Source organism: Callithrix jacchus, chromosome 14 (genome assembly GCF_049354715.1).
Source record: "Callithrix jacchus isolate 240 chromosome 14, calJac240_pri, whole genome shotgun sequence".
NCBI classification, from domain to species: Eukaryota; Metazoa; Chordata; class Mammalia; order Primates; family Cebidae; genus Callithrix; species Callithrix jacchus.
This window is the reverse complement of record NC_133515.1, coordinates 49815328-49828995: the sequence shown is the minus strand read 5'-3', so window position 1 is coordinate 49828995 and position 13668 is coordinate 49815328. Positions and strand designations below refer to the sequence as shown.

The 13668-nt window shown below is 35.2% G+C and overlaps 1 protein-coding gene across 5 annotated transcripts in view; it reads right to left on the bottom strand.

Moving 5' to 3' along the window:
* Positions 1-13668, bottom strand: part of PELI1 (pellino E3 ubiquitin protein ligase 1) — a 60934-nt gene that overhangs the window by 28113 nt on the left and 19153 nt on the right. The window contains exon 1 of one of the 5 annotated variants that reach the window (XM_054244892.2): positions 6611-6741. The exons of 3 other annotated variants lie outside the window; for them this stretch is intronic. The gene's annotated coding sequence lies outside the window, so the exon portion shown is untranslated. Of the gene's footprint in view, positions 1-3618; positions 3732-6610; positions 6742-13668 lie in introns of those variants that run through there. One more of the 5 variants, XM_035272426.3, reaches the window with a different exon arrangement.

Below are 13668 nucleotides of genomic sequence, written 5' to 3'. Positions count from 1 at the left end.
TCTGAGAAACTATCACTGATTAGAGATTATAAAGATGCAGCTACATGCTACATGGTGGTCAAGGATTGAATCCTGGAACAGAAAAAGGACATTAGTGGAAAAACTCATGAAATGTAGATGTGGTCTGCAGTTGAATTAATAGTATTGTACCAATGTTCATTTCCCGATTTTGATATACACTGACTAAGCTGTTAACATTAGAAGAAGCTGAGTAAAGGGTGCATGTGATCTTACTGCATTAGTTTTCCAATTTTTCTTTAAGGCTAGTACTATTTCAAAATAGGAAGTTAAAAAGATAACAAATATAGAAAACAAAAAAGCCCTTTAGGTTTAATATAAGGCATTTAAAAAAAATGAATTCAAGATTCAAAGTTTGCCTCCTCTCAGCCTTCTCACAGCTTAAAGGTGTGAGAGTTCCATGTTGCACTGGCCCTGCCAAGTCATAGTGCTTACCAGGTCTCATATCCTTTTTGTGTGAAACTGTCAGGGACAGTTGTTACTACACAGGTGTGACCACTCATTGCATTGAGTGATACCTAACCAAAGTGACCTAGCCACACGCTGGCGAGAATTTGGCAGAACCATACTTCATGGTGTTTTCTTAAAAATAAAAAAACACTTGCGACATATAAGGGGCAATTTTACTATGGAATGCTCTTGGTGGTTTTATTAGAAAACTTTTTATATATGCAATTATATTATAGCTTCTGAGTTAATATTATACACCAAAATCTTTAAGAGTATTTGAACTTAGTTCTGCCACCTACTCACATGAATCTTACTCTTAAGAGTTTATGAAAGGGAAGAGGAATGAGGGCTGGGAAGAGGAAGAATAAAGAACAAGAGGCAGTCCTGGGTAATTCTAACACATTTCAGTTAAAAAGCTTTAAGAAAAATATAAATCTTGAAAAGCTGGAAAATCATACATTTTATTGAATTATCACTAATTATTTCATTATGATTGTGTTTTCTTTGAAGTAGAAGAGACATTCATGAAGGACTAAGCCATGACTGTACTTAGGGCCAACTGAGAACTTGGGCCCTTGATAGGAGGGTCCTTCACAAATTATCAGATTTACAAATCAACTCCGTAGCACATGATTTTCTTATCCTTTAAAATGATGATAATGCTTCCCACACTTCATAAGATTTGTTGTGAGGACTGAATGAAAACAAAGCTGCACTGAGATTTGGATGGTGGGCCATCTGTTTGGTTCACTCACTAAATACACTTTTTTTTTTTTTTTTAAATAAACCAACCTCATAGCACAGGACTCAACTTATGCCTCAGCAAAATTTCAAATGACTTCAAGTCAAAGACTTTTGGGTATCTTAAAATTATTTTTTTTAAAAATCAAGCATCTATTAAATACCTACTATGTATTTAGTTAGGCATACAAAGTTGGTCTTAATAAATACTTAGTTGATTTATGGTGATGCTGCCCCATCACTTAATATTTAATTATTTTCTCAGAATGTTATTTCTCAGTATCTTAAAAAAAGTTTATAATCTGTTCTTTGTAGATAACTTGTGATTCCATGCAGAAAAGTTCCAGTTTTCTACCACTCTTAATACATAATAGATCCTGAAATACAATCAAAGACCTTGAGAAACATTGTAATTAGTTTCAAGGTTGAATGCTATATAAATGTTTGATTCTCCATGGAGGGGAAGTTGCATCTAAATCAAATGAGTTAGAACACATATACTGTGCTCTTTTAGAGAAGCTAACTTTAAATCCTTTAGTTTCAAAATTCCTTTATAAGCTCTACTGAAAAGGAATGAAAAAAGAAAAAGGTAGTTGAAAATTCAAATTACAGTAAGTCTCCAATATTGTTTCTAACAGTAAAGTTGACTACTTAATAGAGAGAAATCATTATTAGAAGATGACAATTATTACTATTCTCACTAACAAATCAAAGTTTCATCTTATGAGAGTTTTAATTTTCTCTTTTGTTCATGAAAAGTTTTCAAAAGTAGCAGTTAAACTTTCTTTAACCAAATCATAATGTTTTCCCCATAAATTTTATAGCAGCAATTTAGACACATCGTGTGTGGGAGGCTAAGAACATCTTTTTTTGTTTTTTTAAACAGAGTGAATATTTTAAATCACTCAGTATGGTATTCCTATTTAAGTCTTTTCATTAGTAAAGCAATAAATACATACAGCTAGGATATTTCTATGAATTCTTTCTTTATCTACTCTTGATTATTGTTATGTTATCACACTAAAAATATCCCAATTAGGTAAATTATTATGATTAATATTCTCCCCAAAATTACAACTTTTCTCTTGTCATTAAATACCCATTTTATACCTACACTAGAGAATAAATACTGCCTCCTCACAAAGAGATTAGAAAACTGGATCCCAAACAATCATACATTACTGAGCCGCATGTCTGTACTCTAGAAATCAGATTAAGCTTTTCATGAATTTCCTATATAGAAAGAAAAAAAATTTCAATTATACTTTTTCTTTTGGTGAAAATAAAGTGTTTCAAAAAGAACACTGTTGGGAAACTAAAGTATTCACTTTTCAGCAAAAAGAGTCCCCCTAATCAATCATTAGACTAAAATTATTAAATATCTTCCAACCATATCAGAGGAAGAAAAAACAGAATATTCAGGTAGAAACGTTACTTAAAATCCCTATTATATATATATTTTTTGAGACAGAATTTCATTCTTGTTGCCCAGGCTGGAGTGCAATGGTGCAATCTCAGCTCACCACAACCTCCGCTTTCCAGGTTCAAGCGATTCTCCTGCCTCAGCCTCCTGAGTAGCTGGGAATACAGGTATGTGCCTAGCTAATTTTTGTATTTTTAGTAGAGATAGGGTTTCACCATGTTGGTCAGGATAGTCTCAAACTCCCGACCTCAGGTAATCCACCTGCCTCGGCCTCCCAAAGTGCTAGAGTTAGAGGCGTGAGCCACCACGCCCAGCTGACTGGTCATTTTCAACAAATTCTTCATAATTTTCCCCACCTTATTTTATTATACAATTTAAATATTAAATTGTAGTTGTCTCAAAGGTCCAGATCTCTTTCTTGAGAAGATCTTGGGAGAAGATTTGTGACTAAAAAACTATGCTTCTGAATAAGCTGTCAACAGCTAACTAAAGCACAATGATGACATCACCATTCTGGCAACGAATCAACAACACAATTCTCAAATTTGTAACTGAAAAGTAAATAATGAACATTAAGTTCTAAAACATGTTTAAAAAAACCCTAAGTACTATAGCTTGGATTGCAAAAATATTTAAAAATAAACAGCTTTCAGTTCTCTGTTGATCAATAATCAACAGGCAACAGACACCTGTAGTGATATTTCTTAGGTTTTCTTGAAGGCTGATGGGAGATGAGATTCACAGTGCAAATATTCTCTAAGAACATAAAAGCCTTGGAGCTTGAGGTTTATTTAACTCCTTCCCTAAGATGGAAGAAAATTTAATCCATACAACATACTTCCTAAAACTGAATATGAAAAAATAAATGTGAAAAGTTAAATAGCAAAGATCTAACGAATTCTGCTTCATATCTTTTCTTTTGCAAGCTTACTTTAACCTGAAGACTTGACAATGTGACACTTAAAATGAAGCCACAGAACACCTACCTCTCTATTTCATCATTAACACCACAAACTATACAGAGAACCTTCTCATGGAAAAATGAAATCCAGATAGTAAGCATTGAAGCATCTGCCAGTTACAGCTGGAAACACACACTGAATAGCTAGCTGTCTGCTCACTGTTCTTTCACTTAAGCACCTCATAATGTGTGTGGGTGGGCCTCTGTTACGCAAAATAGGTAAACACTACATAATTCTAGATTCAATTGACTGAAGTGAGAATTCACTTCTCCCTCACCCGCTCCCTAAGGAAGTCCTATGGCCCAAAAGGGAAGAAATGAAAGTAAGAGGAAGCACAGAGCAATTTTTAACAGAGGCTTAATATCAAGTTATAGAGTAAAGTACTTCCAGAAAGAGTATTGATATTCCATTTTTTTCTTTCTTTCTTTTCTTTTTTTTTGAGACGGAGTTTCGCTCTTGTTACCCTGGCTGGAGTGCAATGGCGCGATCTTGGCTCACCGTAACCTCCGCCTCCTGGGTTCAAGCAATTCTCCCGCCTCAACCTCCCGAGTAGCTGGGACTACAGGCACGCGCCACCATGCCCAGCTAATTTTTTGTATCTTTAGTAGAGACGGGGTTTCACCATGTTGACCAGGATGGTCTCAATCTCTTGACCTTGTGATCCACCCGCCTCGTCCTCCCAAAGTGCTAGGATTACAGGCTTGAGCCACCGTGCCCGGCCGTGATATTCCATTTCTTAAAAGGCAGCCTGAATTAACTACATAAATATTCTATAAATGTCAGAAGTATAACTATGATACTGAAGCACCTTTTCATATCAGTAAACCTATTTTTACAGATTTAGTATAGTACTCACTCTGTTAAGCAACACTCCATTTTAAAAAAACACAAGAATAAATACAATTCATATGTAAAGAAAGAAAGCCCCTTTAACACTATTAAGTGAAAATGATTTTTGTGGTCTGGTTATAAAATACTATATTATCCTAGGCATAAAAACAGGTGAACATTCAATCACATTTTCAATTGATCACACACGTTTATTTCCAGCTTTATTTTTTACCACTTTAAATTAGATGCATTTGATGCTCATGAATGTGGAGAAACTATAGCAGTACCAAGAGGTAAGCTGGGATTGGACAAGCTTCATCAAATAGCTAATGAAAAGCACCTACTTACTGACATGTGCTGTTCTCAGATTATCCCACTTGTAAATTCCATTCTAGAAAGTACTGCCGGCTACTCCAAATTTCCCCATATGCTCTCTCAGGAAAAGAAGTGTGTTTTCTTATGGTGAGTGGTTACACATAGAGTTAGTCTAATCCTCCAAATAGCCAAAGGCGAACCTGATTAATTACATTTAAGATTATTTAAAAGAATGCTAAAATTAAGTCACAAGAGTAAATGCTGTTCATACTTGTTCAATAATTTGCCCATGCAAATCATCTATAATTTCTACCCATTAAAGTTCAACTTGAGTCTAGATTCTTGATATTCTTTTATTGAAGTTCTTTAGCAGCCCTCAAGTGTTCAACCATTTTGTTGATTACAGCAGAGCCCTAAAATTATATTGATACCCACAGTTCAGAGCCACCTATGTAAATGCCTATCTAGACAATTTTAGACTTAATTCAATTATGTTATACTGAATAATACATTGCTAATAATACCTAACTGGAAAGTCAGTAAGTGTCCTTGGTGACCTTAACTGTAATCATTCAAAGTCCCACCTATAAATACATTTTTTTTAAGCTGCATAAAAATACTTTTGGTGGCCCTAAGTTTATCTGCAAAGCCTTCTCACAATGTGTCCACAGGACAACAGTTCTGGTTCACAGCAGGGCTATCATTTTTAAAAGAACATCACTATAATAGTACCTAGTAACTTAGTGACTTGGCATAAAAGGCACCACCCTCTATCACACAGCGACAAGTTTACTTCTGTTGTTTCTCAGCATTCCATAACTGTCACATCCCCTGAAGCGGTTCTTCTGTAAATCTGTATGTTTCTTTTGCTCCTTGTGCTGGCAGCAGGCCCACTTAGTTTGCAGCGAAATAAATCTGGCTGCTTATATCCAATGTTGACACCTATTCAATCCAGGAAACATACCTGTAAAAATGATCAGGGCATATTCTAGGATTTGCTATTTGATGAGCCTGCCTTGTCATGTGTGATTCTGGGCTGATGAAATTGCTCAAGAAGCCGGACATGACAGGTTTAATACTCATACTAAATAAAATGTAGTCGTAGTTGACTCTCAATGCCTTATACTTGATTCCATAACAAAACCTGAGGTCCTGCCATTCTTTGAACCAATATACCAACTCTTAATTTTGGAAGTATATTTCCTGCTTAACCCTAAAAAAAAATAAGATAGCAATAGTTCTTGTATCATCATTACCATCTTAATGATTAAAAACAGAGCATTAAGAGTATAAAAATTCCTTATATATATCAAGATCTGTGTTTATATCAAATAATCTCTTGAGGAAATATATTTTTCTTAAAGAGAAATTATTCAAAGAAGACATTAAAGACAAAAATCTCCATATTTTGAGTATTTTAATGAGCTATTTTTATAATGGGACAAAAGACTCATATTCATAAGGGAAAAAAGGGTTAGAATTAAATTTCTAAGCTTTTCAAACCTAAATTTTTTAAAAGATAACTTTATTTTTGCTTCTCATATATGTTTTATTTACAATGATGTTTAATAAGATCATGAAGGCCAGTCAAATACAGAAACAAAACATAACCAAAATCTTAAGTAGCATTCTTGGTGGCAATCAAAGTTACGAAACTGGCAAATGAATCTGAATCTCAATGACCTTTCCCCTACTCTTCCATATTCTGCTTGGCCTACAAAAGTCTTAAAACTTCCTTATTGTCCTCTATGATGTCTGTACCTCTAGCAATTATTTCAGCTGAGCTCAGGGAAAATGACAAACTTTCAGTTCTCTGAAACACTTTAAAAGAAATAACTCCAGAAAACAAAACAAAACAAAGTATACTTACCTCACAATTTCTCAGCCTTTTCAGATGTTTCTTTTCTTATGGACCTATTTTTCTTATTAGGTTTTGTTTCACCTTTGGACACACAGATCTCTGAGAACGTCCTTCTTCTTTAATGATCTCTGAATACTTCCAAGACGGCAATCAAGGACTCATTCCTTACGGTCCCTTTGCCTCTAGCCACACCCACAGCAGGTGCATAATTATTTCTTCCTTTACTGGTGACTCTTAGGTCACATGTTCATCTATCTCACAATGCAAATTCACACAGATGGCATTTGCTATTCTATGGTACATTTTTATTGAATACTGACATACGCCGAGTTTTTTACTTGTCAAATCCATCTAACTCCAATCCTTTTGAGAAAATGTACATTAGGCCTAAGATTTTTCAACAAGGTTTAAGAAGAAAAATAATCACTGTTACTGTATTCTACAACTATATTTTAAAGCTGGAAAGACCTTAATATACTGTGCAATTTGTTCAATTTTCCTTCCAATTTCATTTTATAATAGATAAGAAAAATGTATATTCAGAGAGGTTAAGTTATTTGATGACAGTCATAGGGCTAAGTAGTGCAGCTAGGTAACTGATCCTTGGACTCCTATGTTAGAGTCTGTTTCATTAATTTTGGAGGCAATACCATAAGCAGTAAAGAACAGAGCAGTCAGCCAACAAGTAACTCCTCTATCTTGTACTGTGTATTATTAACGGGAGATAGCCAAGTGTTCAACTTTAGCTCCACTCTTGACTATATGTTATAATTTTATACCACAAAGAAAAAGCTGAAAATTAGACAAAAATTTAATGACAGGCATACCATGGAGATTTGTTTCTTTTTGCTCACCAGATAAGAGTACTGCCTCCCTAAATTGACTGTTCATACTGCCACTTTGTGGGCTTTGTTTACCTGGCAGTCTACTTAAACAAAAGAAAGCTTAGTATCAAAAGTACTGCCATAGGTAACGTACGTAATAGGAAAAATTATTTGCAAATCATATATCTGATAAGGGACTTATATCTAGAATATATAAAGAGATCCCATAACTCAATAAAGTATAAATAATGAAATTAAAAATTGGTAAAGGATCTATTTATTTCTCCAAAGAAGATATACAAATAGCTAATATGCACATAAAAAGATGCTCATTAGTCATTAGGGAAATAAAAATCAAACCCATGATGACCACTTCAAACAAACTAGGATGGCTATTATCAAAAAGTCAGATAATGACAAATATTGGTAAGGATGTGGAAAAGCTGGAGTCCTTAATCATGGCTAGTGGGAAAGTAAAATGGTGTAGTTACTCTGGAAAACAGTCTGGCAGTTCTTCCAGATTAAACATTAAGTTATCACGTAACTCAGTAATTCAATGCCTAGCTAAATACCCAAGAGAAATGAAGACCTATGTCCACACACAGACTGTGCAAGAATGTTCACAGCAGCATTATTCATAATAGTCCCAAAAGTAGAAACAACCCAAACGTCCATCAATGATGGATAAACAAAATGTAGTATATCCATACAATGGAATATTATTTTGCAATAAAAGGAATGAAGTACTGATATATACTACAACATGGATGAACCTTGCAAGTGAAAGAAGTCAGTCGCAAAGAATCACGTATTGTATGATTCCATTTATATGAAGTGTCCAGAACAGGCAAACCCAGAGACAGAAAGTAGATTAGTGGTTGCCTGGGAGGAGATAGGAAGAGGAGAGAACAGGAAATTGGGAAATGATAGCTAAAGGGTATGAGATTTCTTTTTCAGGTGATGAAAATGTTCTAAAATTGATTTGCTGCACAACCCTGAGACTATACTCAAAACCACTAAAGTTTACCCTTTAAAAAGTGTTTACATACATGGTTATAAAAATTATACCTTGATAAGGCAGCTACAATAAATAAGCAAATAAAGCACTAGTACATTAAAAACAAAACCCCACAATAGACTCAAGGATCACTGGATGCTAGCACATGCCTCCAGAATTCAAATACATTACTGATCTTATGCAACTTTAGAGCCTACCTAAATTTTAAAAAATTCTAGATACTGTTAACTCCTATTTCTGGAGCCAGAGAAACTGAGGGAAACTAATCTTTTGAACATTCTACAAGATCAATTTTCACAAGCAAAACTGAAAACTTTCCCAAATGAACTGCTTTTTGTACTAGAAATTGTGAAACTGACACTTAGGTTTGGATTTTTAAATCTCATAATCTGTTTCAGACTACTTTTAATCACAAACATGAGCTTTTTAATGTTTTTGCTGATAATCTTGCATCATGTTCAATGAGTATTCTCTCTGACATCAACCACCAACTTTCCAATTCTGACACTGACTTGGCATTCAACAAATCAATTCTGACACTATCATCTACCTGGAGTTAGTTAGTGTCAGACCTCACAAGTCAAAGGGCTCAGTGCCACAAGACTCCCCCAAGTTCATAGGCCTATCAAAAGTCTCAAACTACCTGACTTCTGACCAACTACCTATAAACTGGGGGTTCCCACAACCCCCTCCCTCAGGTTCCATAATTTACTGGTACAGCTCATAGAAGAACACAAGAAAACACTTATTTTATGTTTACTGGTTTATTACCAAGAAGGCAACCCAGGAACAGCCAAATGAAAGAGATGTACAGGGCAAGGTATGTGGGGCTATGGTAGGGCAGTGGAGCTTCCATGCCCTCTCCACAAATGCCACCCCCCCCAGCAACTCAATATGTTCACTAATCCAAAAATTCGACTCAAGCTCCAGGCCTCTGTCCCTTTTCCAGAGGTCACTGGTCAGGATAAGACCCTCTTAATTTCCCTCATTAAGTCCCAACCCTATTAATTTATTGGTTCTTTGGGTGACCAGCCAACTCAGGGCCCTACCCTAAGTTACCTTTCAGTTATGATCAGAAAGGGGGGTGTTATAAATAATAAAAGACATCCTATCACTCAAAAATTTCTAGGCGTTTTAGGAGCTCTGGGCCAGAAAGATACACCACAGCAACAGCATTACATTAAGCTGAATATTCAAATGTATAGCTCAATATAAGCCCATGATCAATGTAATTTCACTTGATTCCTATGAGGACAAAGACATTACCAAACCAACAAATTTGGTATTTAATCCAATGCCTGGTATTTAATATAAATACCTAATGCTTTAATTAATTATCCAGCCTGTCCCTCTAGCTAGCTAATAGTCCTATTTGGTTAAATAGCTATAAGTCAAAATCCTCTAATAACTAATATATCTAGGTTAGCAGACGATATAGAAGTACATAGATTAGTATAGGTTGAGTAACCCTAATATGAAATTGCAAAATGCCCCAAAATCTGAAATTTTTGCGCAACATATGACATAAGTGGAAAATTCCACATGTAAGTACTCAACACAAGCTTTCATGAACAAAATTAATAAAAAAATTGTATGAAATTGTCTTCAGGCTGTTTGCACAAGTATATATGAAACATAAATGAATTTTATGGGTCCCAACCCCAAGGTATCTCATAAGATAAATGCAAATATTCCAAATTCAAAACACTTCTGGTCCCAAGCATTTGGTTAAAGGATATTTAACCTATACTTCCTATAAAATACTAATTAATGATTTCTTTGCAGTTTAATTGGTTTTAATGTTGGAGCAGTTTTTAAACCAGGGGCTGTGATCTCCCTACCTTTTTTTTTTTTTTTCTAAGACGGAGTCGTCTCGCTCTGTCACCAAGCTGGAGTGCAATGGCATAATCTTGGCTCACTGCAACCTCCACCTTCCAGGTTCAAGTGATTCTCCTGCCTCAGCCTCCTGAGTAGCTGGGACTATTGGCATGCGCCACCACACCCAGCTAATTTTTGTATTTTTAGTAGAGACGGGGTTTTACCATGTTGGCCAGGATGGTCTCAATCTCTTGACCTCATGATCTGCCCACCTCAGCCTCCCAAAGTGCTAAAATTACAGGCGTGACCAACCACGCCCAGCTGGTCTCCCTACTTTTAATTTAGTGCATCTAGAGTCACCAACAATACAATTACTAACCCAACAAATATTACTGAGCATTCACTATAAGGTCAGAAGTTATGGGAGTATTCAAACTAATGCAAAAGGTATGGCTAAACATTTGTTTACTTATGTTTATTAAAAAAGGTATAAATCAAATCAGTACAGAACAGATACCACATTAATGCAAAAGACCATAAATGCTGTAAGACTTCAAAAAAAACTGTTATTACTTAGGAGGAAGAGGAACAGGATAAAGCTTCATAGAAGGAGAGATACTTGATTTGGACTTTGAGAGACAGACTAGACTTTGATAAGTGGGGGAAAAAAACCATTTTAGGTGGAAGAAACAATTGCATGAAGATAAAAAAGATAAGGGAAAAAAAGTATATTGTGTTCTCAGGAAAGGATAAGTACGTAGGTTCCCTGGAGTTTGGTTAGGAGATCAATATAGAGTAAGTTTGTGGAAATCATGAACCATGGCTTTGTAAGCTCAGTGACTGTCCAGAAGCGTTGAATAAATGTTTAATAGCTGAGTGAGATGCATCTGGAAAGATAAAGAAGTGCCTGAAATAATGGGCCTTAAGAATCAAGTTAATGAAAACCCTTTAAACTTAGGTTTCAGAAAGAGGAAGAAAACATAAAAGTATATAGTGGGTACTAGGAACTTTCATATGTTAATCTTTACAATGGTCCTGTGATAGATAAGGAAACCAGACTAAATAATTTGTTCAAGGTCATTTAGAAACTAAGTGGCTACAGCTGAGATATAAATTCAAGCATGTGTTCTTTCTACCATTCCACACTGCATGAATGAATAAATAAATAAATCAACGAACCAGTGCCAGAAGATGTCTGGCAACAATGTTTAGGACAAAAATAATGTACTATATCAAATTTACATTTTTAGTCTGTTTATTATTGCATTATGGTAACTTACATTTTTTGACAAATTTGAGAGGAATACTGAAATAGTCTGACCCCAAACAGAGGCTGTGTAGAACACATAAAATTCACTTTTGTGACCCTTGTGAAGTCATCTCAAATAGAAACCTTTCAGAACAGATTAACTGATAGATAAGAGACCAATCTACAGGTGGAGAGAGAAAGATGTGCCATATATTTTAAGACAAGACAGATGAGGAAAACTAAATTGAAAGCCCTAAAAGACAAACACAGCCTGGTTATCTTTATAGTTACTGATTCTCCTCATTTGTCTTGGTAATTTTTTTTACTATTTGTGAAAATCTATCTTAATGAATACAGGAGGCTCATGTGGGCTCCCTGAGGATTTGCATGTATTATGGTTTAATTTCTCCCAGAAGGAAGGCTCTTTCCGTAAGGAAGGACATCCTTGAAGTCACCAGACAGTGATGGGTGCAACAGATCAGTAATGTGGCTCTTTCCTTGAGTAAAATGGGTTGCATGAAAATGTCCGGAATGCAATTGTGAAACTGTATATAAAGGTTTTCCTTTATGTACAGAAGTATGAAACTGTATATAAAGCTGGAGGATGCTTATTAAACTATGTAAAACTAGCTTGGACAAAATCAGAAGGAATCTCTGTAGATATTAGATATGATCTTTCTATTTTTAGATATTGAGAAGTACAAATTCGATCAAGTATGAGTTTACTCAGAGATGGGGGGGAGTAGGGTAGGGTAGATTGGAACAAACCCCCAAAAATTATTCAATTATGATTTGTAATATCTGTATACCAAAATATAAAACCATACTTGAAAAAATTCAACTTGGTGTAAACAAAAAGTATGACAATTATTAATTCCTCTTTACATCTTTATGGTAGAGAAAAGTATCTTTATACTCTAAGATGGCTAGACTACCAAGACCAGAACAAACATTCCCTTAAAGCATATTAATTTGCAAAAGTTCAGGTTGTTATCTAACACTTTTGCTGATATTTATTCAACAACAACAACAACAACAACAACAAAATAAAGGAGAATGAAGTCATAAAACCTATTAAAATCCAAGCCATTAAGAGTTTATTTGAGGCTGGGCAAGGTGGTTCACGCCTGTAATCCCAGCACTTTGGGAGGCCTAGGTAGGAGGATTGCTTGAGCACAGGAATTTGAGACCAGCCTGGGCAACATAGTGATTCACTGTCTCTATAAAAAGTTTAAAGTTTCAGACAGGCATGATTCTGTATGAAACTTGTTGGGCCACCATGCTTTAGTAGATCATAACATCACAGTTATGTTTTTCAAACAATGTTGATGAGGTTTTCTGATTTTTTAAGTTTATTTTATTTTTCCTCACACTGTCATGGAGAAGAGTAATGTTCTTAACATTGAGGAATATGGCTTGAATTTGAAGTGGATGTCTTCTGGGAACTTTTGTTAGGTTAAAAATATATTCATTTAATGCTGTTTTAACTTTTTCCCCAACTCTCTATTACCAACAAGACCTTGACTGTGATCACTGTCAAAGGATTACTGTACTTGAAACTGAAACTAACTTGGAAAATCTAGGTGGTTGTCTAAGCTGACCCCCAAAAGTTGAAATTTAGCTCCCCTTTAACCACAGTGTTAGGATTGACCACTAAACAGGACTATCTTTTCCTTTTTTCAAATCAGGTCTCTAGTTTACCTACTCTTTTTCCAATCAGCCACCTCAGATAAAAACAGACTCCTCCCATTCAATTAATTTAGTCTATATTCTAGATTTTAGAATGGAAGTCCTTCCTGAAAAGAAGGAATTCTGCTAAATCAAGTTCCCTTTCAGGCAATTTCAGCTCTAGCCAACATTTGGTAGATAAAAATTATCAATCAGTTTTCTTCACACTCAAAACTGAGAACCTATTGGCATCAAAACTGAGATTCAAAGGTGCGTACAGGGGTAAGGAGAAATAGTATAGTTTTAAAGCCTAAAAAAATAATTCTGCTTTACACCCTGATATTTCTAAAATTCAGGTTAGCTGGTCTGAAACTCCTGGGTTACTCCCACTTATGGAGTACCTACTATGGTTCAGATTCTGTGCTAGGAGACTAATAAGAAATGTTCCTATCTTAAAGTAGCTAATGAAATTAGAAATAACACTTTTCCT